This window comes from Pan troglodytes, chromosome 13 (genome assembly GCF_028858775.2).
Source record: "Pan troglodytes isolate AG18354 chromosome 13, NHGRI_mPanTro3-v2.0_pri, whole genome shotgun sequence".
NCBI classification, from domain to species: Eukaryota; Metazoa; Chordata; class Mammalia; order Primates; family Hominidae; genus Pan; species Pan troglodytes.
The window spans coordinates 70,220,121-70,248,113 of NC_072411.2; the positions used below are offsets into that span (position 1 = coordinate 70,220,121).

The 27,993-nt window shown below is 39.9% G+C and overlaps 1 protein-coding gene and 1 pseudogene across 3 annotated transcripts in view; both read right to left on the reverse strand.

Moving 5' to 3' along the window:
- STK39 (serine/threonine kinase 39) overlaps positions 1–27,993 on the reverse strand; it is a 296,180-nt gene that overhangs the window by 253,906 nt on the left and 14,281 nt on the right. The gene's annotated exons all lie outside the window — the stretch shown is intronic.
- Positions 457–27,993, reverse strand: part of LOC104005253 (PHD finger-like domain-containing protein 5A) — a 28,253-nt pseudogene continuing 716 nt past the window's right edge.

Genomic DNA, 27,993 nt, shown 5'->3' on the forward strand with positions numbered 1-27,993 from the left:
TAATATTAAATCTTAAAAAAATAAAATTTCTGAAGCCAAATCTAAATCACTTGCTATGGAAAATTATTTTATATATGGGCTGGGCACAGTGGCTCATGCCTATAATCCCAACACTTTGGGAGGCTGAGGAAGGTGGGGAGGGACGGGGATTGCTTGAGGCCAGGAGTTCAAGACCAGCCTGGTCAGTATAGCAAGACCTCAACTCTACAAAAAATAAAATAAAATTAGCCGGGTGTGGTGGCACGTCTCTGTAGTCTCAAGTACTTGGGAGGCTAAGGTGGGAGAATAGCTTGAGCCCAGGAGTTCAAGGCTGCAGTAAGCCATGATGGTACACTCCAACCTGGGCAAGATGGCAAGACCCTGTCTCAACAAAATAAAAAAAAATTTAAAAATAAAGAAAAGTATATCAATTATAATACATTATAACGAATTTTTTGTATATGAATTCAACTCCCTTAGTGGCAAATTTTTGAAAAAGTGTCTCAGTAGAACACAATTCTATAATCCCTTATCTTGGCAATTAAGGCAAGAAAAACAACGAAATGTGTTTTAGCAATCAGTTCCCTTTAAACAGATTTTCAAATCAAAGCCCCCAATTCATATAACTCTACTAGTCCCATAATATTCATCTGGTCTACCACCAAAGCATAGCATACTCTCTGTAGTTACCACAATCGCTGACAGCAATGTCCTCATGAGGGCCTCCTTTTGCCTCCACATAGGCCCACAGCTGGCATATCTATCCACATCCAGTGCATACAGCACAATTCCTACCTTTCTAGCACAAGCACAGAAAAACACCTGATGAGTCAAGTGTTGCAGCAGAAACAAGATCCAGACTCTTTTTCTTTTCTTTCTTTTCTTTTCTTTTTTTTTTTTTTTTTTTTTTGAGACGGGGTTTCGTTCTTGTTGCCCAGGCTGGAGTGCAATGGCGCGATCTCAGCTCACCGCAACCTGCGCCTCCTGGATTCAAGCGATTCTCCTGCCTCAGCCTCCCAAGTCACTGGGATTACAGGCGTCCGCCACCACACCCAGCTAATTTATGTTATTTTTAGTAGAGACGGGGTTTTGCCATGTTGGCCAGGCTGGTCTCCAACTCCCAAACTCAGGTGATCCATCCGCCTCGGCCTCCCAAAGTGCTGGGATTACAGGCATGAGCCACCACGCCCGGCTGAGATCTAGACTCTTGATTCCCTGTGTGACTTTGGACAGATCACATAATCCCTAAATATAAAATGGGAGTACTTTTCTCAGCATAGTACATCCTTTAACATTTCATGGTGTTATGGATCTAAAAAACAGACACCCAGTATTCCACTCACTTCTGGCAGAGAATTAAAGAAATGAAAAAATAAGGACTTCTTAAAAGGGTATTTTTAAGGGTCCAGTATTCAAAGACAGTGATCAATTTCAAGTGATTAAGGAAGAGAAAGCTCACACACATCTTCATGCTTCTTATAATACCCTGAGAACACAGGCAGGAAGACTAATGGAAACCTCCATTAAAACAAGCTGTGTTCACAATATGAACACAACTCCAGGTAAACCCATTCACTGTACAAGACTCCAATTTCAGGTGAGATTCATTTATACCCCTGTTTTGCCTTATCAGGCATAGCTTTACACATGCAGAACCAATCCTAAAGTTGTGAACCTTGCAAGCAGCTGAGCATAAAGATATGAAAGCTACCTTTTCAGCAGTATAAATGACCAAGATCACACTAAGGTCTCCTCTGAGTTCTGGTAAACTGCTACCCTATGATAGTGATTGTCTTTTATAACATTTGCATTATTTTTATTATTTCTTTAATTCTCCTTTTTTGTTGTTGCATTACAGTTTCAATTACATAAACATTGAGAAACATACACACACCCTAACGAGGGAAGTAACTGAATACTATTCCGAGGGTAGTTATATTTCCAGCTTATGAGAATTCACTCAACCAGGTGGACTGCTTTATAAATATATGATAGGCCTCCACCCTTATGTCTCATTTTGACTCAATTCAACTTTGAGTACATATCATTTGCACCACCTAAATGAAGGCAATGCAGAAGATACAGCAATGAAGAAAGGATATCCACTGCCCTATGGGATGTACTCAAGTATATTTACACACAAAGAATACAAAATGTCAGAGGAGATATAAAGTGATTTCTGAGTTCCATGGAGTAAATCATATCCACAGCCTTGGTGAAATACAAAAAAAATTTTAAAGCTATCACGAAAAAATTATTTGAGATGAGCCTTGAAATGAACATGACAGTGATGCTAATGGTTAACTAAAATTTACTGAGCAATAAAAACATACCAGGTACTGTGTCTGGTGTTTTTGCATAAATTACAAGTATTTAGCCTCGTGTTACAGATAAGGACACTGAGGTTTGGACAGTGATTTTTCCAATGTCAAAGAGCTAATCACAGGAATGAGATCCCAACTGAGGTCGGTCTACTCCCAAAGTCCACACCTTAATAAGCGAAAGTGGAGGGAAGAGTAAACTGGAAGAATAGCCGAGAAGGAAGAACAGTAGTGGGAAAGGCAAGATCAGAGAGGAAGAACCAGGGCAGTAAAACCCACAGAAACTGGCTCATGATTTGACTCAGCAGGCTCCTTCTCCGGAGATGTTCTGGGGATAGAAGCAGAAATATGGTCATACATTCCAATGTCAAGGTCATGTAATGAACACTCCTGAGAAAAAACGTAATAGAAAGTGTCCTCATAATGTTTAATATGTATAAGAAGATATATAAACTCTCTCCTAATCCCATTGAGATTTAAAATTAGGCATTTTCACCAGCTTATCACCTAAGCTCTGGCCAATACAACCTGTCACCAACAAGATTTAAGGATCTGCTAACCTATTGGACTATATAACCCTAAAATGATTAAGTGAAAGTACACTTTTGGAGGCAGACAGTGTCCACATAGCACACAAATCAACAACAGAACCAACAGAAACTTTCTGACTTTTCTGACAGTGGCTACGACTATCCTTATATTTTTAGTCCAGGGTAGCATATTGCTTGGGTTGTGAATAAAGATACATGCAGAGACACCATCATGGAAAACTGTACCCTCCGTAATTATGTGCTTTCCCTTATGAATCCACTCCACCATTTTCTTTTCTGTACATAACATCTTTCACATTCTCATCTCTAGTTCCAATGTCTTCTCCAAGATTCCAATTCTCATTTAGACACGTATGATAGACATTACTAGGGCTTACAAATGTCTCCTTCTTGAGCACAAAAGCACTGCACTACCCTGCAATAGGCAGGACCACGTGACTCGTTCTGGCCAGTGAAATGTGAGCAATGATGAGCACCTCTCCATCACTGAGGCGGGGAAGCCCCTGAGCAGTGCTCCCATGACTCTTCCCCTCCTGCTGCTAGAGATAACAGAGCATGGAGCCACAAGACTGAAGCTGACTGAGTTGCTGCAGGAAGGACAGCTGACTTAAGATATCTCCCACAGTCACAGGGAACTGCAAGAGCAAGAAATACACTTGTGTTGTGCTAATCTCCTGTGATGTGGGGTTGTTTGCTACCATACCATAGCTCAGCCCAGCCTGACTGGTAGAACAAGCTTAGTGGCTATCCCGAGGATAGCACAATACCACCCAGAATCATATTCTCCACCTTCTTCCACCTAAACTCAGAGAAGCCTACAAACCTTTGATTTTGGTTAACCCTAGAATCTTAGATTCTACCCCTTTCCTTTGCACCCCTAGGCCCATAGGAAGCAAATGCACAGAAGCAGTCTCATAAATTTTTACTGATGATGATGAAAGTCTTAAGCAAAAGTCAAATAACTTTTAATAAGTTAGATTTTTTTAAAGTGATGGAAAATACAGAGACCACCAGAAAAACATGTATTTTGGGGAAAAAAGCTCAACTATGAAGGTAGGTGTATTCTTAGATATATATAACTTTGAAACCTTGCTCTTACTATAAGAAACTAATGTAAGGCCTGGCGCGGTGGCTCACGCCTGTAATCCCAGCACTTTGGGAGGCGGAGGTGGGCAGATCCCCTGAGGTCAGGAGTTTGAGACTAGCCTGACCAACATGGAGAAACCCCATCTCTACTAAAAATACAAAATTAGCTGGGCGTGGTGGCACATGCCCGTAATCCCAGCTACTTACTCGGTTGGCTGGGGCAGAAGAATCACTTGAACCCGGGAGGCAGAGGTTGGAGTGAGCTGAGATCAGACCACTGCACTCCAGCCTGGGGCAACAAGAGCAAAACTCTGTCTCAGAAACAAACGAAAAGAAAGAAACTGATGTAATTAGGCTGGGCGCGGAGGCTCACGCCTGTAATCCCAACAGTTTGGGAGGCCGAGGCAGGCAGATCACTTAAGGTCAGGAGTTCGAGACCAGCCTGGCCAACATGGTGAAACCCAGTCTCTACTAAAAATACAAAAACTAATCGGGTGTGGTGGCAGGCGCCTATAATCCCAGCTATCCAGGAGGCTGAAGCAAGAGAATTGCTTGAGCCTGGGAGGCAGAGGTTGCAATGAGCCAAGATCACCATTACATTCCAGCTTGGGTGACAAAGTGAGACTCTATCTCAAAAAAAAAAAAAAATAGGAAAGAAAGGAAGGAAGGAAGGAAGGAAGAAAGAAAGAAAGAAAGAAACTCATGTAATTAGAAAAACCTCAATTCTCACCCATGCTGCAAAAATGGCACACCAACTCTGAAGACATCCACTGATAAAATAGGCATATATGTGCTTACTTCTTTTGAGTCATACTATCACTAATGTGAACATACTGGAAACTGACACTTTTCACAAATATCACCTGCAATTTTAAAAATTAAAAGTGTAAACCCAAAGAATTGCAATGCAAATATCAAAAGTTCACCTCAAAGGTCATTTATCACCATTTTTTTCCCACCCCTTCTTGAAATGCTGGCTCAGAGAATTGCTATGAAAGAAAATATGTTGTGGTTTCATTAAAATTTCTAACTTAGAGATGTTGCAAACTTCATTATCAGTTCCTGGATCATACAAACTGCACACACATCAAGACACCTACTCCCATTAGTTAAGCAAACTATCAAACTTTGTTGTTTTGTTTTGTTTTGAGATGAAGTCTTGCTCTGTCATCCAGGCAGGAGTGCAGTGGCATGATCTCAGCTCCCTGCAACCTCTGCCTCCTGGGTTCAAGCGATTCTCCTGCCTCAGCCTCCCTAGGAACTGGGACCACAGGCACCTGCCACCACACCCGGCTAATTTTTATATTTTTAGTACAGATGTGGTTTTGCCATGTCAGCCAGGCTGGTCTCAAACCCTCGACCTCAAATGATCCTCTCACCTCGGCCTCCCTAAGTGCTGAGATTACAGACGTGAGCCACCGCGCCCAGCTTCAAACTTTGAATAACGGATTTAAAATCTGAACAGGAAAATCTTTAATCTCCTCTTTGTTTTCAGCAGGAACACTAGAGAAGAGACAATCTACACAAAATAATATACAACTTAATTATAATTTCACTTGTCTTTCTCTGAAATAAGGCAAAAAAAATGCTCATCAAAATTTCAATGGTGAGTAGTCATTATATGGTTAAAAAGAGAAAGTATAACGTATTAGTCCGTTTTCTCTATTTACATAATCACAATGAACAGACTGAAACTTCAGTTCCTCTAAATCCAACTTTAAAATCTTGCACCCTCAATATTCTAGGGCAAAAAAAAATTATTAATTAGCTATAAATCTAGACAATAAAAATATTTTAACTTAGATCCACCCAAAAGGCAAAGAATGACTGTTATCTCTCCCACCCCATCTATCTCATCTCAAGAGTGTTACTAAATATGGATGTATTGCTCAACTTCCCTGCTCCACACAAGTATAGACTGCAACTAGAGTGACTGTTCTTCATTTCAAACACATGAGTCAAGAGGAAGTAGTATTAATTATTTATTGGTCAGCACACATTCATCAGGTACTCACCACATATGTGCACCTGTTTATAAGGGTCATTTCTGTTCTAGAGTTTACCAGAGTTCACCAACCCTGTGAAGAGACAGGCCAGGAGTTCAGCCTTCTCAACCATGCTTTGTGCCTTCAACCTCTAAACCAGTGAGTTCTGGGTAATATTTGATGGTAGGAAGCATTCCTGCCTTAAAGATGGGACTTTATATCTGCATCTGCCTTCCAATTTATTCTTATATTTTAATTTTACTTAGTTGTGAGTAGCAAACATACTGTCTACTTGATAAAGCATCATCAACGCCCTGTCTTACGTCTCTGAGGAGCTCATGAGAGGAATCTGTACTAGTCACTGTGGAAGAGTGGAAAATAACCTGTCAGTGTAGCTGTGTGCAAACACCTCCTCCTTCTGCACAGGGCGTTCATGTATAAATTCCTATGCCTGGTTCTGAAAGCAAAATTCTGACACAAACACTCACTGGTTCTCTTATTAACTAAGTCTATACCATAATCAAGGTGTGCGTAACCAGGTGCTGGGAATGGAGAGGTGGTAGTTAACTGCCCCACTCTGTCACAGTTACTTTCAAAAATGACTTACTGATCATTATTCGTTTTAGTTCCACAGAAAGAATGAGACATCTCAGTTGAAACTAATACCCAAAAGGAACCTGAATGGCACCTTTAAAAAATATCTCATCCAGTCATCCAGAACCTTTGTTTCTCTCACTTTAGAAGAGGTGAAAGAAGAAAGCTTGAGTCGTAAATTGAAGACCTTCCTGTTACCTTCCTTTTACAGAAACAAAAGCAGCTTGTCAGGCAAAGATTATCTGAATACCTTGTGCTTAGCAAACAGACCAGACGAATATATTCGTTCAGTGGAGTGTTTGCGTAAGGAAGCTACTGAAACTTACTGTTCTTGAGAATGTTTCCTCCCCGTCTCACCTGCAGGGAAAGAGCACCGACTTCCTCCCCAACCTTAAGTACAGACCAACAAGCCCTCCTGAACAAGCCTTCATTCATGAAGTTGTCTGTTCTGACCCACCTCTCCACATTGCCTTGGCCAACTCTTCTGACCCTGTGCTCCTGGGAAAATTACTCAACCTCTCTGAGCCATGTGAGATGTGAGAAACCTCAGTTAAATGTCTGAAAAGGGCTCACTGGTATAACCTGATAACTGTTTAGAGCATGCCTCAAAGAGCACTAAGCTGCAAAGAAGAACTCATTCCATGCTCCATGACTAACCTTAACCCAGGCATTCACAACTTGAAATGTGTTCATAGCATAGCCCTGTAAACTCCAGGTAAAGGTCACATTTCAGACCTTTTTTGTAAACAGTAAATTATAATAGTAAGTTACACGTGAAGACACTGTCCTTACAACACATCATATCATGACCAGTACAGCCTAAGGGTCCTCCGATCATCCTCTCCCTCCTGGGTTCCTTGTAAATGTTCCCAGTGCTACTGGTTTGGTATATCTCTTTCTGGTCCTTTTTCCTAGCCATTTATACATACATCCTTGAAACCACAAAAAAGATAAAGCATAAGAGTATAGACTCCAGGATAGCCATTATGGAGGAGAATCTGCCTCTGCCAATATTTAGTCATATTAAGTACATAAATATCCCATGATCCATTCATCCTGTTGTTGGATGTGTCTCCCAGTGACTCGACCCACAGATCCATGAGTGCATGTTCACAGATGTTCCCTGCAACGCTGTGTGTGGAAACTGGGAGTTGCAAGAAGAGATAAGGAAACCCATGGTGACAGCAAATGTCTAACAAGGTAGATAGATGGATTAATCGTAAGAATATAGCGCTGAATTTAGAAAGTGAGAAATACTAAGTGCTAGAGCACAAAACTATTTGTGTAGATTTAAAAATACACAAATCTCATCTGCCATAATAACCACATACCTCAAATGATTGCCATGAGTAGGGTAAAACATGAAAATAGTCCCTGTCATGTGTTAAGCACTTAGTAAATATTCACTATTGTTAGATAAAAAGATGTTCACAGTATACTATAAACTTTCTACTACAAAACTTCATTTATGACATCGTCCTTTCTCAAGTGCTTTTTTCCTATTAAAAAAAAATATAGAGAGGACCAGCCTGGGCAAAATAGCAAAACCCTGTCTCCACAAAAAACAAAAACATTAGCCGGGCATCGTGATGTGTGCCTGTATTCCCAGCTACTCGGGAGGCTGAGGTGGGAGGATCACCTGAGCCCAGGAGGTGGAGGTTGCAGTGAGCCAAGATCACACCACTGCACTCCAGCTAAGCCTGGGTGACAAAAGCCAGCCATATTTAAAAAAAAAAAAAAAAAGTGTAAGACAAACTGGAACACCATGTGAAAAACTGCATAGAGCAGTTAACCTTGGGGAGAATGTTTATATGTTTTTAGCTTATTTTCCTTGCTTGCTCATATTTCTATAATGAATATATATGACTTTAGAATTTTCTTTAATCCTTAATGTTCCTTTCAATATGGTTTATGACAAACAAAAATTAGAAACATCCTAAAAATCCATCAAAGGCTAAGTAGTTCAATTATGGTATATACGAATAGTAGAATATTCTATAGCCACTTTTTATCAACCTGATAAACAGTATAATGTTGTGTGGAAAAAGGCAGGCTCTGAAATCGCCCACGTGAAGACCTGAGAGGCCGGTGGACAACAGTGGTGGAGCAGCATGGACTCTAGAGCCAGCCTGCCCACCTCCACATCCTAAGCTGTCATGCAATCCCAGGCAAGTCACTCGGCATCCCTGAGCCTCAAGCCTCATCTGCAGAACAGGGTGATGACGGTGCCTGCCTAGTGGGGTTGCTGTAAGCAAATGTGAAAGATATCAAAAATAACAACAACAACAACAACAAAAACAAAAACACAAGGTCCACTAAAAAGTGGGTACATTTTATCTATGTAAATTAGATCTCAATAAAGATTGATTTGAAAATACATGCATGTGAAAGATCACATATTGTTTAATTCCATTTATATTCTGGATAGTGTATCCAGAATAGGTAAATCACATACTGTTTAATTCCATTTGTATTCTGGATATGATGTATATCCAGAACAGGTGGTTGCCAGGGGCTGGGAGAAGGGAAAATGGAGAGTAACTGTTTCATGGTATGGGGAACGGTGGAAATGTTTTGGAACTAGACAGAGGTGATGGTTAAACAACGTTGTGAATGTACTAAATGCCACTGAATTGTTAATCTTAAACGGATAATTTTATGTTATGTGGATTTCACCTCAGAAAAAGCATGTAAAACAATAACATGTTTTACAAGAATATATACAAAGGATATACATAAATATTCAAAAGGTTGACTACAGGGGAAAGGCACGAGTAAGGGAATAAGGATAAAAGAAAGTCAAGAAATAATGTTGTACAGGATAATTCTGAAAAAGGTCCTGCCCAGACCACTGATAACTGTGTGCCACGAACTGAGGTAAGATTTTCCTCTACACTGGAAATCCAAAAGATTGTATTGGTTTGCTGCCCCTTTTTGGTAGCAACTCTATTCTTCATTTTGTCATTTGCTGTTTTTACCCAGTAGTATATCTCTTGGAGCTCTCTTCATGTTAGTACATACCATCTTTTATCAGTCTCTTTTACAGCTCTAGGGATGTACCATGATCCATGTGTTTTCAACACCGTATTTGCGCTGACCTTATATAATATGCCAATGAATGAAGGTTTCATAATGAAGGATCAAAAATGGCTTGCAACAGTGTGTGCCAAACAAAAAGCCCTTTTCTGAAATAAGTTTAAATTGTAGAGTTGTTTTTTATGCATCCTTCATAGCCAGACTGCTCCCACAAACCACTGGCATTACCAAATGGCCAGGACTCCAATCATACTCTCCCCCCATTTCCACATCCTCCAAACTGAGGTTGATTTAATTTGATTTTACAGGGGAGAAAAAAAACGTTAGCTGGATAAGAGTTCATTGTGTGGTTCTTTGCTTCAAGATGACCCTTCCGTAAGCCCCGTGACCACCTGGCCTGGCTGTTTGGTATTAAGTTTAAAAGCCTGGAATTAGTTCAGAGAATACACAGGGCGTTAGTAATAAATAAGTTTGTGAAGCTCTCCTTGGACCTTCTGACTCCTCCAGCTACCATGCTAAAAACTCTACTTTTGCTGGATCTGTTTCCCAAATCCCAAACATCAACATGTCACCTGCTCAAATACAGTGTATCTAACAGAGTTCTCTGAGACTTTTTCATCAAAATAAACTAAAAGGCTGCCCTTTCTAATAATTAGTCACGAATGTCAGTTGCCTCAAGGTGACACAGGAGAAACAAATCTGACATTTGTAACGGAACAGCAGCTGGAAATAATCAGACAAGAGGAAAGGGGGAAAAAATGGAAATATTCCTTTCTGGGCTAGGTGAGGAACTGTATTTTAGAAAACCTAAAATAGCCTTTTATCAGAGCTGGGATAAAGGTCATCACCATGGACCATGGTACTGGGGTAGAGGACAAAGCCACCTCTCAAGTGCACCTCACCCTGCTCTCTAGGGACTGACCAGAGAGTGGGGTCTGTGAAGGTGCCAAGGATGCTCTAGCATCTCTAAGGACCGGGCAGTTATGCAATACATTTATGTTTTTGCATAGCATCCCTCCCACAGGGCATTCCAATAAGCTTGACAAAGGAAACCTTTCATGTATTGGGTAAAAGCAATGTGAGGAGAAACCTCACATTGGTGGAAGAGAGACAGGAAACAGAGTTCAGATATGGATAGGCCTCCCGGGCGCTTCCTCCTTAGGCCTGCAAACCCCAACCCAATATGAGGGGCAATGGGAGAAATGGGCAAGGTGACCTGACCAGAGGTACATGGAAGGTAAGGACTGAGTCAAATCAGAGGGAGACAGATGAAGGCTTCCTGTCTCCCAGAGAAGGTACGTCCTCACTCTTGGCAAAGGCAGAATCATCTTCTGTCAATCGACTTGAGGTTGGTTTGGGTTTTTGTTTTGTTTTGAGGCCAGCTATTTATTCTACTTGCTAAATAAGAAACACAAGTAGCAAAATATTTTCCTAATTTACGACTTAGCAGCCTAATTTATTTTGACAGAAACAGAAGCACGCCTGCACACCAAGGCAAAAGTTGTGTTTGGCTGTTTGAAGATCTCCTTGGCATTCCTGCAGGAAATTCCTAGGTTTGGATAGTCCAGGAGAAGGGGCTAAATGTCTTTTTTCAGTGACATGAGTCATCTACTGAAGTGGCAAATCGCCATCCTTAGCTTGAGCAAACCTGACAGAAATATGAGTTTTTAGGCAAAGAAACGTTGTTATAAGCCACCTTCAAAAGAAGACATTATTCGTGTGCTTTCAACTTTCTAAAGCCAAGGCTAATGCCACCGCCACACCTCTTAGGCATGGATGATCTCATGAACAGCAGCGGACTTTCATCTCCTGAGAGGTCTTGGTTACCGGCTCTGTGCCAGGCACTCCCCAGCTTGGTGACTACCTGCATACCTGCCCCTTTCCCATACCAGGAAGCTTTACCCAACCAACCTGCTAGGAACAAGGCTTTTTTAAAAGCCAGCCCAGGAGCCCAGAGGGGCGCTGGTTGGAATATGGTGAGCTCTAATCCTAGGTTCTTAGCAGAAGCAGACATGCTCTGTTGGGAAAAGAAGACTGCTCAGACCTACCAGGGTTGTATTTCCACAAGCCATTATCTTATGACGTGAATAAACTCACAACATGAAAATCAGTGATTACGTGTTTCCCTGCAGCTCTACCTGTGTCTTCAAAAGCATCCCACTCTCCCATGTTATTGAAGAACATTCCACCAAGGGTGCCTAGAAAGTAATGAGTCTGAATTCCTTAAGTCACACAGGGAACATGTTCCATTACAGATCCACCTGGTAGAATTTCCTATGGACCTTCATTATTGGAGGAGGAGATTCAGATTCAGCATGAATTAGAAAACCCCGATTTCTATCAATCAGAAAAAGGCCAGTATCCGGATGCAGGATGGGGAATACTCTGTTTCTTTATCATAACCTTTATTACCTTCCTATACCACAGAAATATAGATCTGGAAAAATCAAAGAATCATATAAACTGACATTTCAGAATATTTTTATTATGTGAGGATCACAGATTATCCGATCCTTGGCCCCACTTCCCACAAAAGAAAAAAGATATACAGTTGCCCCTCAGTATTCGTGGGGGATTGGTACCAAAATTCATGGATGCTCAAGAACCCTGTATAAAATGATGTAGTATTTGCATATAACCTATGCATATCTTCCTGTATACTTTAATCATGTCTAGAGTAATACCTAAGACAAAGTAAATGCTATGTAAACAGATGTTATACTATAACATTTAGGAAATAATGGCAAGAAGAAAAGCCTGTACATGTTCAGTACAGATGCAATCATCCATTTTTTTCCAAATATTTTCAATCTACATTTAACTGAATCCACAAATGCAGAAGCCATGGACATGGAGGACTGACTGTAGACATATTTAATAGTCAAAGCCAGCCCTAGAAACATAATCTCCTATGGAGGGGAGGAAGAAAAAAGCATAACTACTAATTCTAAGATCACGTCCATGTTATCATGATTTAGACAGAAATAGCCTCCTAGCAGTAAATCACTAAAAGTCTCTTTATTTTGAAAGTACTAAGATATGTAGGATCATATAAACATCTTTTAACACCATGTCACCATTAAGGAGGCAATAAATGGAAATTACTGGCATAACTTTTGCTAACGGGAATTGTAATGGAGAAAGAATTTAAACAGAACTAGACCACATAAATTGGAAGAGAGTTCCCAGATAACCCCACACTCTAACAAAGCTTCTCTACTCTGAAACATCCGCACTGCAGCTGTCACTTGCCAAGGCCCATGGGACAGCAGAGGTGAATGTACAAATTAGACAAGTAACTTGTAAAGAACCACAAAAGCTCAGAAAATTCCCCAAAAGAATATCTTGGGAAAGTTCACTTTCGCAGTGTTCAACATGTATGATCTTTTCCGCTAAGCTGACTGGACAAAGTCCTATCATCAAAAATAGTGACCGTAGGGCACAGCACCATGCATACCAGGGTCAGGTCATAGGACAGCGGTATTTGCGTCAACTGCTCTCCCACTTCTCCTACCCAAACGCTCAACCAAGGTAGGCTTGCTACAGCAAGGGCCAAGTCACCTAAAGAACATGACTGTCCTGAGAGAAACTCCTGTGATTTGATTTTGTCTGAGTAAAAAGGCTCAGAGACAAAATCGAAACAGTGTCACATCTTTCCAAAAGTAATTCCAGCCATAGAGAACAAACAGAAGAACACAGAATACACTCCTCCTCCACCCCCAAAAAAATCAAGTGCAAGAAATAAAAGCAGATTCTAAAAGCTCTAGACTCTGAAAAAGATGTGGGGAAAGCCTCAATTAAACACAGAGAAAGCTATTAGGAGAATCAAAAGATTGACAGAAGTTCACGCATCCATTCAACAAATAACAACCAGCTCCCAACTAGTGGTACGAACCATGTTAAATCTTACTACATAAAACTCAGGACAGGCATGCTTTTTATTCTTCAGGAACTTAAAAAGCTACCAGACGAAATAAGCTATAATTATGCCCAAGCTGCTACATTACACAGCTACAGGTGATTTTCCCTAAGAATCATATGAATCAAGAATTTGGGGTGGGCATTTAGGTGGAACCTTGAAAGATTCACATAATTTGTATATTAAGGAAGAAAAAGTGAGATGATAGCACTCTAAAAAGTAGGCAGAGGGTCAGGCATGGTGGCTCATGCCTGTAATCCCAGCTACTCGGGAGGCTGAGGCAGAAGAATCGCTTGAACTCAGGAGGTGGAGGTTGCAGTGAGCCAAGATTGCGCCACTGCACTCCAGCCTGGGTGACATAGTAAGACTCGTTTCAAAAAAAAAAAAAAAATCTTCAGATATTTTCGGTGTGTTCAGATACTTTCCACATACACTTAACTCTCAATTTATTGCTCAAAAGCCTAGCAGAATACAGGTAAGTCAGGCACTATGGGGACTTCCTACCCTGGACGGAAGAGGTCTCTATCTCTGTCCACTTCCTCAGGGAGAGGGAGGCTTTTCTGTGACTTCTTTTACTTCCTTGCCTCCTACTAAATCACAGAGAGTTGTGTGTAGGTCTCCTCTATCCCTCTACTGTCCAAACCCAATGCCAGTCAGACAGATGCCCTTAGCTAAAGAAAAAGAAAACATATTTAACCCATTCCTGACTTTCTCTCCAAGTGGTCTGGGGCAAGCAAGCACTCCTCTCAATGCAACAAAACTCTTGTCTCACAATTGCTCTCCTACCAATCTCAGTGTTGTCTAATGGTCCAGGTTTAGAAACTAAAAAAGCCATTTATTAGAATCACCATTTAAAAAGATGAGACAGTGTTCACAACTTGATAGATGCCTTCCAGGCCCTGACAAGTTACCTTGATATTAAAAAGGAGACGTCAAGTTCCTTTAACCTACTTTTCTTGCTATCTTTTTTTTTTTTTTTTTGCAAATTTTGATTTACAAGTTTACTTTAAACTTTATCATCCAAGCATTATCTGCTCATCTTACTATAGAATGCACCTTGAAACATAATGGCATGCTATGAGGCACTGTCCAAGGAAAGAGATGAAGAGCCTTCCTTTGCTTGAGTATTTGAATAATGATGATAATCAAAGTTGTTCTTTGTTAACAAATTTTAATGTGAATAATACATACATTTATAAATAGAGATAAAGGTCTCACTATGTTGCCTAGGCTGGTCTTAAACTGCTGACCTCAAGCAATTCTCCTGCCTCAGCCTCTGAAGTGCTGGGATCACAAGCATGTGCCAATAATGAAAGGAAACTAAACAACTCAATTCGCAACAGCAACAAATGCCCAACAAAGCTGAGAACTTCTCTGCTGAGAAGCAACACACATGTACTGAATATGCTGTTGGTTTATCTAGTGAGAGTTCTCCTGGGGCAAAGAGAAAACCACTCTAAGCAGCACAGCATAATGGTTAAGAGGGGATTTACAGACTCTGGAGAGTGAGAAACTCAATTTGACCCTAGAAAATATTTTAAATCTTCGGCTTCATTTTCTTCATTGGCTTGATATCAATCTTAAATGAGATGTGCATGTAAAAAGTACTTGGCAGAGCAGCGATTAATAGAGCACTGATAGGTGAAAGAGATGACTAACATGGATACAGCTCTCCTCTCCCAAAGAGATGACATGTATAGTCAACGCCAAAAGAGATGTCAAAATCAAAGGGAAGTCATTTCAATTGCATCAAGAAAAATATTCCATAAAATCAAAGGCAATATTTCTAGGGAAATTTTGGTTCCTAACAGTTCTCCATTAAATGCTTGCTTAGTTTCTTCTGGATGCAATAAAAACTTTTTGTCAAAGATAATATAATTGAACATGTGTCCGACTGAGGAGATTAAGATTATACACACTGCCCTCACTTTCAGTTAAATACCACCTTCAATTAAATCTAGGCTGCATTGCAGGGGTCATTTTTTTTAAAAGTGAGTCACTTCATTTAGTATTTTTCCAGTAAAACGTGGAAATCTTTGGCTTCGAATGCTGATCTAGGAGACAGAGTCAGAAATAATGGTGATTCCTTTTGTTTCCTGGGTTGGTTTCTTTTGCATTGCAGTAATTCATTTACTTGGTTAAGTCATACTGAACTGCTGGTGATTTCAGAAGAGGCAGGCAAGTGAACACATGAGCAGGATGATAGGAAGTAAAAAATTCCACTATCACTAGGATACCTTTGTTCAAAGGCACAACTCGATTAAATTCACATCCTGTGGTCATTTGTCGAGTTCTTAGAACAATGGTAAATTTAGTTACTGGGTACAACAAAAAAACCATTGTTTCTTTTCGTTATTTCTCTTCCTTGTTGAAAGTTTAAACACTGATTGTCTCAGAGTCCAGAGTTTACATATAAGCTAGAACATTATGTTAATCCATGCATATCAAAAAACAAATACACACACACTTACATGTATATTCAGTTAGTGTTAGCATTTAACCCATGTTTGTATAGGCAGCACTAAACTTCAAAAACTTTTTATGAACAAAATTGCAAAGTAGTCCTGTCTCTCACTACTAGTCTATCTTGGAACAAGACAACTAGTCCGCAAGACAGAATAGATGGCTGGAATTTCCAAGTTGGAATTGAAATCCCTTCCTTTAGGATCAACAGTACAACTATATAACATGCTACTGATGAAAGACAGAAGGACTTTGGAGATGGAACGATTAGTTACCACACCTCCACCAGAGAATTACCTCAAAGGGTATAATCATTTCCCTGTTTGTTTCTCTCCTGCAGACTTTCCAAGTTCCTCAAGGTCAGACCGTAAAGGGCACTTCTTCTTTGGATCACCAAGATGTAGCAACGCTGGCACTCACCGGAGCGCAACAAAGACCGAATAAAGAGATGGAGGATAATTAACCCATCGTCTGGTCAAGAAAAAGCAGGGAGATTTAAATTCTGACCTTCAGCCAGCTCACAGTTGCTCAGGTCTTTCTAAAGAATAGACTCTCCACTCTTCCCACCCTGTTTCACGATTTAATAAGTATGGTTCCACTTTCTCTAACATGGAAGGAAGAACTTTCCTAACCCACATGGCGCCTTGCACTACCAGCCAGGAGATGACAGGCATGTTTATAGAGTAGTGTATTTGCATCTTTTTTCCTTCTTTTAAATATCTAACAGTCTGCTGTTTTGGCTGAATATTCCAGTCTGGTTTCAATGGTGGGAAGCACATGAGCGAAACCCTACAGTGTTTTCACTTGGTGTAGGAATCTCTCTCCCTGCTATAATGAACTGTGAGTCCACTGCCAGAATTCCTCTGTGCTCTTTTCAGCTGTCAGCACTTTAGCATTAATGCTAATAACTTTTCTAAACCTCCCAATGTCCCCATCATTGCTCTGGAGAGATGACAGGCCATGAGGATTGCTGCTTTATGCAACTTATTTTATCAATTGCATTTTTAGGTACTTTGCGTGATGGAAGAAAGAATGAGAGGAGTAGTAAGAGGGTATTTTTAGAAGATTCCTCATCTCCTCATATCTTCTGAGCCTTTTTACCAATGTAGTAGCATTAATTATTTTGAAGACACACAAAAAGTGGTTTGGAAAGTAAGCATTTCCATTCATGATTTCCCTGTATGTATTATGTTTAAGTGCTTAAGCTACCATAAGATTAATCCCTTTTTAACACCACAAATAAAACCAGTTAGAGGATAAATAGGTAAAAAGTAATCACTAAAATATAAGGTTTGAAAAGAGAACTTTTATCTATCTTAATTACCCTATAGGAGGTGCTTAACTAATGTTTATTGAATGACGGTGAATTCTCTAGTCAGTGAATTCTCAATTAGCCATACCAATGGAGGGGTACACTGATGTGGAAAATATAAATAACAAGAGACTTCACACATTGAGTTCTTTCCATGTAAAACAGAGACAGTAATACCTGTCCATTGGGTTGTTGTATGGACTAAATGAGCTAAATATGAAATGCATTTAGCCCAGGAGCTGACAAGTAATAACAACTCCTCAGTGCTAACTGTTATTATCATAATCATCATTGTCATTTACTATGTATTGCATATTCATGATCTTTAATCCTTAAAACAACTCTGCAAGGCCAATATGATATGGTCCAGATTTGGTGCTGAAACACCACAAAACACACTGAGCCAAGTAACTGGCTCTCAGTCATAAAGCTAGCAAATGATGCCACTGGGCTCTGAACCAGGGTCTGCCTGGAGTTTCCTCCAATTGCCAAGTGATGCTACTTTAAAAATAGGGACCTTTCTTCTAGAAATTCACTTCTTGGCCAGGCGCAGTGGCTCATGCCTATAATCTCAGCACTTTGGGAGGCCGAGGTAGGCAGATCACTTGAGGTCAGGAGTTCAAGACCAGCCTGGCCAACATGGTGAAACCCCGTCTTTACTAAAAATACTAAAAAATTAGCCGGGTGTGGTGGCGCGTGACTGTAATCCCAGCTAATCAGGAGGGCGAGGCAGGAGAATTGCTTGAACCAGGAGGCAGAAGTTGTGGTGAGCCGAGATTGCGCCACTGCACTCCAGCCTGGGTGACAGAGTGAGACTCCGTCTCAAAAAAAAAAAAAAGAAAAGAAAAGAAAATTCACTTCTTATCCTGAAGTTTGAGAATCATAAAGCTAGGTCAGACAGCAAAAGTGAAGGAGGCAAAGAGGACCATAGCAAGGGTGACAGCTTTGCAAACAGCCAAGACTAGGTTCAGATCCAGCTGCGTGACCTTCAACTGACTGTGATCATCCAAGTCTCTGCCTCCTGATTTGTAAAACTGAGATAATCACACCAACCCTCGCAGGAATGAGGAACGGATCAGGCATCAAGTATGCTGAGTAATTGGTCCAGTCCTTGGCACACGGCAGGTGCTCCATAAGTGTTTGTATCAGAATTATCTGGTCGACTTGAATTGCTTTTAAAAGTCCTCCTGGTATGGAGGAAGAAATCCCTCCCAGAATTTTGACTTTGAATATTTTTTCTAAAGGTTGCTCTACCTCAAAACGTAAAGTAAAATTATCCCCCGAGTCAAATTACTTCTATTACACATAATTTTTCTTTTGTCATGTATTACTTTACACACATAAACACACAAATATATCTTTTGCCTCTGTAAACATAAAGAAAAAAAGATTATATATAGTCATATGTTCTATATATAATCATATTCACATAAACTTTGGCACTTATAAGGGGAGAAAGAAAAGAGTAATGAAAATTAAACCAAAATAGAAAAGAATAGGAAATTCTTAAACTAAAAAAACAAACAACAAAAAAAATTGCTTTCTTAGAGCACTGTTATGCTACAAGATAACTGATGAAGAGGCTCTATACATACATATGTACTGATAATAATGCTGATAATAATGCTTATAAAGACCCATCAGCATTCAAATAAAAAAGGATAAACAAGGGGACACAGTCAAAGGGAATATGGTTCAACTGTTTATTTAAATCTGGTAATCAGATAAACCATCAATCTATAACAAAATAACAGTAGGAAAACTCATTTCATTATTGCATGAAATGAAAACCAAAAGAAAGCGCATTTACAAATGCACACTAAGCCAGGCATTAGGTGATTTTCAACTCCTCACCAAAGCAATCAAATAGAGATTAACATACCTGTCAGCTGAAACCAGGCTGTCAAAATGAAAGCCTTAAATTACACATGTCCTTAACAAAAAGGATTTAAGAGATTTTTCTCCTAACTAATAAGGAGCACTGCATAGTTTTTAATAAAACAATAATGTTTAATTTTGCTTATGTGCTAAAAAGGCATTTTTAAGGAGATTAAAACGCAGATTCAAGACCACCAGAAGAAACTTTCCAACATGAAATCAGACCATTTGGTCATCTCTTCTGAGTACGTTGTTCATTTGTCTTTTACCCAGCAACAATTCCTGCAAAATGATAATCAAAACAGCCTTTTGGTAAACAGGAGCTTAAACACTGTCTCTCAAATCAGATTACATTTCAAGTGATCTGAAACTAAGACAGCACTTCATGAACATAGTTCTCATTTTAAAAAGTCACAGGGAAACTGCCCTTTGAGGTTCTGAGGGACACAGACACCAAAGTTTAGGACTCAGCAGTTCATGATCACTGACATATCCAACCCTCTAGCCATCGTTTTGAAAGTGAAGCAGAATGGGGTTCAGGAGGAAGAGAACAGGGCAAAAAGGGATACTTAATAGTGACCCTGAAGAGGAAAACAAAGCAACCTTGAGAAATCTTCCAGGGGATATTAACAAACTTGCATCTCTGAAACACTGGACCACCAAATACATCATAAAATTTGGGAGGATCAGATTCTCTTCTCAATATCCGTGGAGAAGATACTGCTGATAAAACTATTGACATAGGAAAGTTAGTTCCTCAAAGAGTATCAGGTTCCAGGTATATTTTTCAGTATTTTATCACCATTACATAAACAGGATGAACTACTTCATAGTACTTTAAATCCAGCAGAAAAGGCAAGACCAGACCATATCTCAGGATTCGGGTATCATTATTTCAGAATTTAAGACAATTTACAACTGAAACTGGGCATAAGATTTCCCAATTTACAATCCATAAGGGAAAAGGGAGGTTCTTCCTAGGGAAGAAAGTTATTTATAGACTCAAAACAATAAACTGCTCTTTAAACACATTGTAAGTATATATTTTAACAAAGGAAGTACATTAGATCAGGATTACATTTTGCTGATTGGGGTGACATGTCGTCTCTGTCTCGTGACCAGTTACTTACCTAAGAGCAGTATTACATAAAACACTCACTAGTGGTGCCTGCCACACTTGTGATTCCTTCCCAGGCAGGAACTTCCGATGCTACACCCTTCTCCAAGGAGGGTGTCTGAGTTTAGGGCAGTCAGGTGTTCTATGAAGAGACTCACTAAAAACTAGATTCTCAATCTTTGGGATTAAGATTGGGAAATACAGACAGAATCCAGCAATTAGCAGCCATAGTTGCGGCTAACAGGGAAAGAAAAGAGAAGCTGGATGGGCCATAAGGAGCTATGAATGAGCCAAAATTCTGACTAAGTAGAAACAACATGACAGAGAAGACATGCACAGATAGTAGGTAAGAAAGCCAGGTAAAAACAGCCAGAGAAGCAGGTGGGCATGAGCAAAGCAAACACATCCTGAATGGCCGGTTACACTAAGGTTAGAGGATCCAGAATAGTGAGGATCCAAAGTTTCCTGCTGCTGAGGTCTTATCCACTTCCCAGTCCATATGCAGACATTTCACTGCAATTGCCAAGACCAAGACCCTCAACTTTTCCAGGGATGCTAGAAAACCCAGGATTATGGATGAGATTCCTGTCCCCCTATTCCCACATCTACCTTTATAAAGAATGCCCCATTATTTGGGTAATTTTAGTGAGTCCCTGTTCCTTACAACCTAAAGGGCAGATTAACCAATTTTGTTATATTCTATAATCCAGACTGCTCATCAATTCAAAAAAATCTTTCCATAAATTTGCTCATACAAATAAACTTCATCACACTTCATTTTTTAGACCATAAGTGATGCAACTTTCATTCCCTAAACTGAGGCAATAATTTTTTCTTTTCCAATCCACAATTACCCAACCATCCCACCCCACCTCACCCCACCCACCATTTTCTCCTGACCTTAGATATTTTAGGTCTGGGTCAAATCGGGAATAAGGCAAGAAGCCTTCTCACTATAACTCCCTCTTACCTTTAAGGTCAGTAATGGGAGCAAATAAGCTAGCATTTAATTAGTACAACTGGAAGAAATTTTCACAGTATCTATCAAAAGTATAAATGCAATACCACTGGCCCTGGCCATCTGAAATTCTGGATATCTATCCCACAGAAATAATAAAAACTTGGAAACAATCAATAAGTTCATCAATAAAGGAATTAGTTAAGTAAATTCAGCTGCACTCATAGAATAGCAATGGATCCAGAATACACATTTTTAAAGGAGGTGGATCTCTGAGAAATAGCCTGGAATGACAGCTGTGAATATTTATAATGTGTATACTTTACTAAAAATATTTACAGAAAATATACAGAAGTAAAATACCCAAGTAATATATATATATTACTTTGAAGAAGTAAAATTTACAGATTGCAGAACAATACGTATAGTTTCCACATTACATGTAAAATTATTACATTTTGGAAAAATCTTTATGTAGATGTATACATAGAAAAACATCTGCAAGGATATACACCAAACTGGCCATACAGGCCATCTCTGGGCAATGAAAGTTGGGAGTTATTTTCATCTACTTGATTCATAAATATTATACATTTGTAACTTAAAAAACTTTTAAAATAAAGACTAGTCATGCCAAAAGCTATTTTGTCCTTTTGTTCTAAATACTATAAAATCCTTAAAATTTAGCAGACCACAAAATTCAACATTCATATCATCAAATTAAATTCCTGTTCATTTCTCCCACATCCACATGAAATCACACAGCTAGTTCTACAAAAAGATACCACATATTTAATTCATCTAGAAAATCCTCATGCTGCCAGCTCTAGGTTTGATACGAAGTCACTATGAAATCCAAAAGTCACTACTCTGTTCAAACACATCCACAAACAGTAAGAAAGTTACTGACTCTTAACTTCTCTCTGTGCCAGAACTTTTTGTAAAACACTTTTTCTTTTTTATTTATTTATTTTTTTGAGACGGAGTCTCACAGTGCAGTGGCACAATCTCAGCTCACTGCAAGCTCCACCTCCCAGGTTCACGCCATTCTCCTGCCTCAGCCTCCCGAGTAGCTGGGACTACAGGCACCCACCACCACTCTCGGCTAATTTTTTGTATTTTTAGTAGAGATGGGGTTTCACCGTGTTAGCCAGGATGGTCTCGATCTCCTGACCTAATGATCCGCCCTCCTCAGCCTCCCAAAGTGCTGGGATTACAGGCGTGAGCCACCGCGCCTGGCCAAAACGATTTTTCTACCAATCAACGAAGTGCCAAATATCAGAATAAGGTGATCCAATAGTATCTGGAAGACAAAAGGCAAAGTATAATAGATACTCCTAAGAAATCTAAGTCGTAACACAGACATTAAGAGTAGATTGTATTAGATGTATTCCGTGATTCTGAAAACATTTAAGTATGAGAAAAAATACACTTAACACACTTTGCAGTAATCATAAGGCATGCTTGTCAGTGTATGCCAAAATCTCAAGAAATAAAATCACTTTTGCCAAGCAAGTATTAATCTAAGACTAGTTTATTTTACTTGCTGTAACAAATTAAATGTGAAAGTACTGGGAATACAAAAAAGGTAGACATTTCTAAAAATATCAATTTATACTTTTTTTTTTAAGTCCTATGCCATGTAAATATATACTCCTACATCAAAATTCAAACAGTGTCTAGCCTTGGGTGATGAGGTTACTTTTCCTCCTTTTCACTCATCAGTGTTGTATAAATTTTCTACAATGACCTTATATTATTGTTTGTATAATATTTGAGAAGTTTAAAATAGGGGCAGGATCAGTGGCTCACACCTGTAATCCCAGCACTTTGGGAGGCTGAGGCAGGTAGATCACCTGAGGTCAGGGGTTTGAGACCAGCCTGACCAACATGGTGAAACCCCATCTCTATTAAAAATACAAAATTAGCCTAGTGTGGTGGCACATGCCTGTAATCTCAGCTGCTTGGGAGGCTGAGGCAGGAGAATCACTTGAACCAGGAGGCAGAGGTTGCAGTGAGCCGAGATTGTGCCATTGAACTCCAGCCTGGACAAGAGTGAAACTCCATCTCAAATAAATAAATTAATTAAATAAGCTTGGAATTTTTAATAACCTCAGAGATCCAGATAACATCTTTTTCTCAGTGCTTTTTCCTTACATGAGAAAGGAACCCAGGCCAGCCACAGGAAGGACACTCCACAATTCTAATCCCACGTCCAGACCTGTCTTCCAATGTAATAAACAGGTCACTTAGCCTTTAAATCTCTAACTTTATAAAGATAACATTTAGCCCTCTTCCCACATCTAAAAGCATATAATATTTTATGATAAGGGCTTTTACCAGAAAGACTTTACAACTTAATAAAAGGTAAAATAGGCCAGGCGTGGTGGCTCACACCTGTAATATCAACACTTTGGGAGGTCAAGGCGGGTGGATCACAAGGTCAGGAGCTTGAGACCAGCCTGGCCAAGACATCAGCCTGGCCAATATGGTGAAACCCATCTCTACTAAAAATACAAAAATTAGCCAGGTGTAGTGGCAGGTGCCTTATAATCCCAGCTACTCCAGAGGCTGAGGCAGGAGAACTGCTTGAACCCAGGAGGCGGAGGTTGCAGTAAGCTGACATCGCACCATTGCATTCCAGCCTGGGTGACAGAGCAAGACTCTGACTCAAAAAAAAAAAAAAAAAATTAAAAGGTATAACAGTACATCTCCCTTCCTTCTATTATTTCTAAACAAAACAAAAAAAAACTAAAACAAGAACTAAAAAAAATGAAGAAGGGCAAACTCTGTAATTCTGTCAGTAACTATTACAAAGCTTCTAATACTTCTATCCTAATAGGCTAGCAATTCTTTTTGAAAAACTGTGAAACGGGGAATAAAATATTGCTGGATTGACTTCAAAGTAAAGAAACTTTCTTAATTAAGCAAAAATCTACCTTTAAATTGAGTGATGCACAGACAACGTGTTATTTTTTGGGCTGTGACAAATCTAGCTCATGACTTGTAGGTGGCAGGAGAAACAAATACATATGCATGCAAACAATCTATATTTTTAATGTGGTGTTGAGTTTTAAGAAAGTCAGTCTGGAATAAAACACCTCAAGGCTAAAAAAGGATCAGCATTACACACACACACCCTCCCTCCCCTTCAAATATCACATTGGAATCAACATCTTTAGATTGTTTAGCAAGCGATATACTCCTGAAGCCACTTCTATAGCAAAAATCACTCTGATGCTTAGTTCATACAGCAAATTAGTCTATGAAACCTATAATCAATGGCACTATAACAACGAGAGTGTACACAAGGGTAGTTGGGTAATAGTTTCCCCTAATACGTGTGAAAAACAAAAGTTAGATGAATGACAAATATTGTATATTCATCTTCCTTGTGCTAAATTGAGCTGCTGTGGCAAGGAATTTACAAAATGGCAATAAGAATTCCTTCCATCCTTGTATATATATCCCTCTGCCATGGGATTTTACCACTCCTCCCAAAAAGTAGAAAAATCTATTTCCTTTCCCTTTGAATTTGGGCTGGCCTTGTGATATGCTTTAACCCAAGGAATGTGGCAGAGTGGCATTGTGTGACTTTCCAAGACTAGGCCTCAAGAGTCTTTGCAGCTTCCACTCCCACTATCTTAGAACACTGCTGCAGCTAAGAAACAAAGTACAGGCAAGTTTCTTCCAGGATGAGAAATCAGTGGAAAGTGAGGGCCAGCCAACAGCCACCACCAACCACCCAACACGCGAGCGAGACCATCTTAAAAGAGCCCCAGCCAAGCTGACCATGGGTCTGACCCCAAACTGAAGAAATGCCCAGCCCAGCCAAACCCAAATTGCTAACTTGTATTATAAGCAAGTACAATGGTCCTTACCTTAAGCCACTAAGTTTTGGGATGCTTTGTTACACAGCTATAGATAGCTGATACAGGGAATGTCAGAATCCATGATGAGAGAACCGAGCCTTTCAGTCTGTCAGAGGCACCCTCGCTGGCAAAACTTCAAAAGAGGCACCTACCTCAACAAGAGGCTGCTGCTGAATCATCCTTGGAAAAATTACACTCTCCCTCCCTATCAATTCCCTTGCCTTGACCCCTTGTCAAGTCCTGCAAATTGTAAACTTGGAAATGCCCCCAAGTTCTTATTCTCCCCCTTTCTCAGACCTGCTCAGGTTTGAGGTCTCTTGCTCCTGTGTAGTAGTCTTTGCTTCGGAATGAGCCCGTCCAATTTTCTCCCTGGCTTCACAGACCTGACTACAGAATCCCACCCACCACCCTACCAGACTCCTCTCAGCCACCATCAGCTTTTACTTTTGCAATCCCTACCTCTATGCCAACAGCTCACTGTAATCTCCAACCAAGTCCTAGTCTTATCACTTCTATGAAATAGTGATCCAGAATTTACTACAAATAATAGTAAACAAAACTGATGGTAAACAACTAACAGCACTGTCATGCTAAAGAGTCATTTTGTAAGGTTACATACTTATTCCAATACAAATACCACTGCTTAAAACATTTTTGGAAGTATTTTAAAAGCAAATTAATGTCACCTTAGAAAATTAGTCTCATTTCTTCATAGGAGGACTGACAGAAATGGCTAAGTTTTTTGCTGCTGTTGTTTTTTACCAGAAAATAACCACTACCTTTGTTAACATAATAACAACAGAAAGGATTTCCAATTTCTCAGAAGGAAAATAACATGACGCCAGCACAAGTGTTAAAAGATGTTAAATGGTTAAGTGTTAAATGGCTACATTTCTTATTCTGATAGCTTCCCACCACACACCGAAGGTTCCTCAAGGACAGCTGCCACCAGAGCTGCTGCAAGAACATGTTTTTCACTGGGTGTAGCTTCACAGTCAACTCCTCAAGCAGAAGACTAAAATATTATTTCTTTTTAGAAGATCTTGGTTGAGGGAGAACATATCAATATGGAGAACAGATCTTTGCTTCTCGAATTCAAGAAAAACCACTAACTAATCTATCAATTTTTCTCTGATACGGTGTGCCAGAGTGCTCTGTGAAGAATCCTTTTCCATCCCTACCACGTGTCTGGGTGAAGGGAGAGGAGGGGTGGCAAAGTGCCAGTATACTAGCAGGCACTCCTGGTGATGCTCTGGGCTCCGCTCCCTCTCTGCTGGTAATAGTAGGCATCTTTTCTGGCAGCTGCAGCAGCTTGATGTGGGGGGAGGAAGGGGCCACCCACCAATCACCTCTTCTTGTAGCCATATTTTTTGCATTCACAGAAGAGATCTGTCTTAGAGCTCCTCAAATTGACAATCTTTGGCAGCCATCTCTATTCTCCTGGATGGTGCACTCCTTACAATAATAGGCATCAGAGACTCCAGGACCTCCAGAGACCACACAGTGCCCCTGGTAAGATCCACAGTTACACTCATCACATCACCAGAGTGCAGGGACGCACACAGGAGTCACAAATCACACACTTGCTGTCACGTTTTTCACATAGTCTTCCGATGGCAACATAAGCCTGCCTGCGGCAAAAGATCTAAGTTTTCATTTAATATAAAATGTAGCTATAAAGTAAAAATGGACACCCTCCCACACATCCCCCTGAAGGAAAGAACACTTTCTGTACATAAAAATTCTGATATGATTAATTGAAGGTCAGTCATACCTCATAAAGATCATCTTTCCTATTTTTGTCACTCCCTTTCTTCCAGGTAGCTCCAAAAGACAAGGAAATATTTAATTTTAAACAACTACATATGGCTAAAAATAATTTCATTTTTTAATATGACAGACGAACAAAACGAGCATCCAACTGTAACTTTTACCTGTCCTAGTCACTGGAACTTCAATTATCCTCCTTTTCCATAAAGACTGTTTAAGCAAAAATATGTTACAAAGCTGCCTATATTATCTATTTCCAATGGGCTTTAAGGAACAGGACGTGAAGGCCAGGCGCGGTGGCTCACTCCTGTAATCCCAGCACTTTGGGAAGCCGAGGCAGGCAAATCACGAGGTCAGGAGTTTCAGACCAGCCTGGCCAACATGGTGAAACCCCGTCTCTACTAAAAATACAAAAAATTAGCTGGACGTAGTGGCAGGTGCCTGTAATCCCAGCTACTCAGGAGGCTGAGGCAGGAGAATCACTTGAACCCAGGAGGTGGAGGTTGCAGCGAGCCGAGATCGCGCCATTGCACTCCAGCCCGGGCGACAGAGTGAGATGCTGTCTCAAAAAAAAAAAAAAAAAAAAAGAACAGGACATGAAATTAGAGCCTTCAGAAAGTCTTGCAGCATTTATGAAGACAATCACAAAAACGGCTATAGATGAACTGAGAGGCTCATCATCTCTTGGCCCTAGAGATCAGAGATCGTCACTTTTTAAACAACTGATGGGTATTTACTTTACTAAAGATAAACACTCTAGCCCCGATCTTGACTTATGCCAAAAATATTACTATTCTTACGTTTATCCTAATGATCACATTTTGAAACTACACAGAAACACTTTTCCCTAGTCCTATTTCAGCCACCCGACTCCTCAGGAAAGGTGCCACATTAAAAATTTTTCCACAACAACTTGTGTTTAAGGTCAGGCACTGGGTTTCAGACTTCAGAAACTTGAAAGGGCATATACAAGGAAAAATTTTAAAGGGATTACATAGTAAAACATTCTCTGTTACAGCTCCGGTCACTCAAGGGACACTAAATGTGAGAAAGTACACACTGTTCCTGAGTTGCCCAAAATTAAACCCACTTAATCTCCCTACACAGAATTTTTTCCCACCCCTCAGTCATTAATTCCTTCTCCCAAAAGAG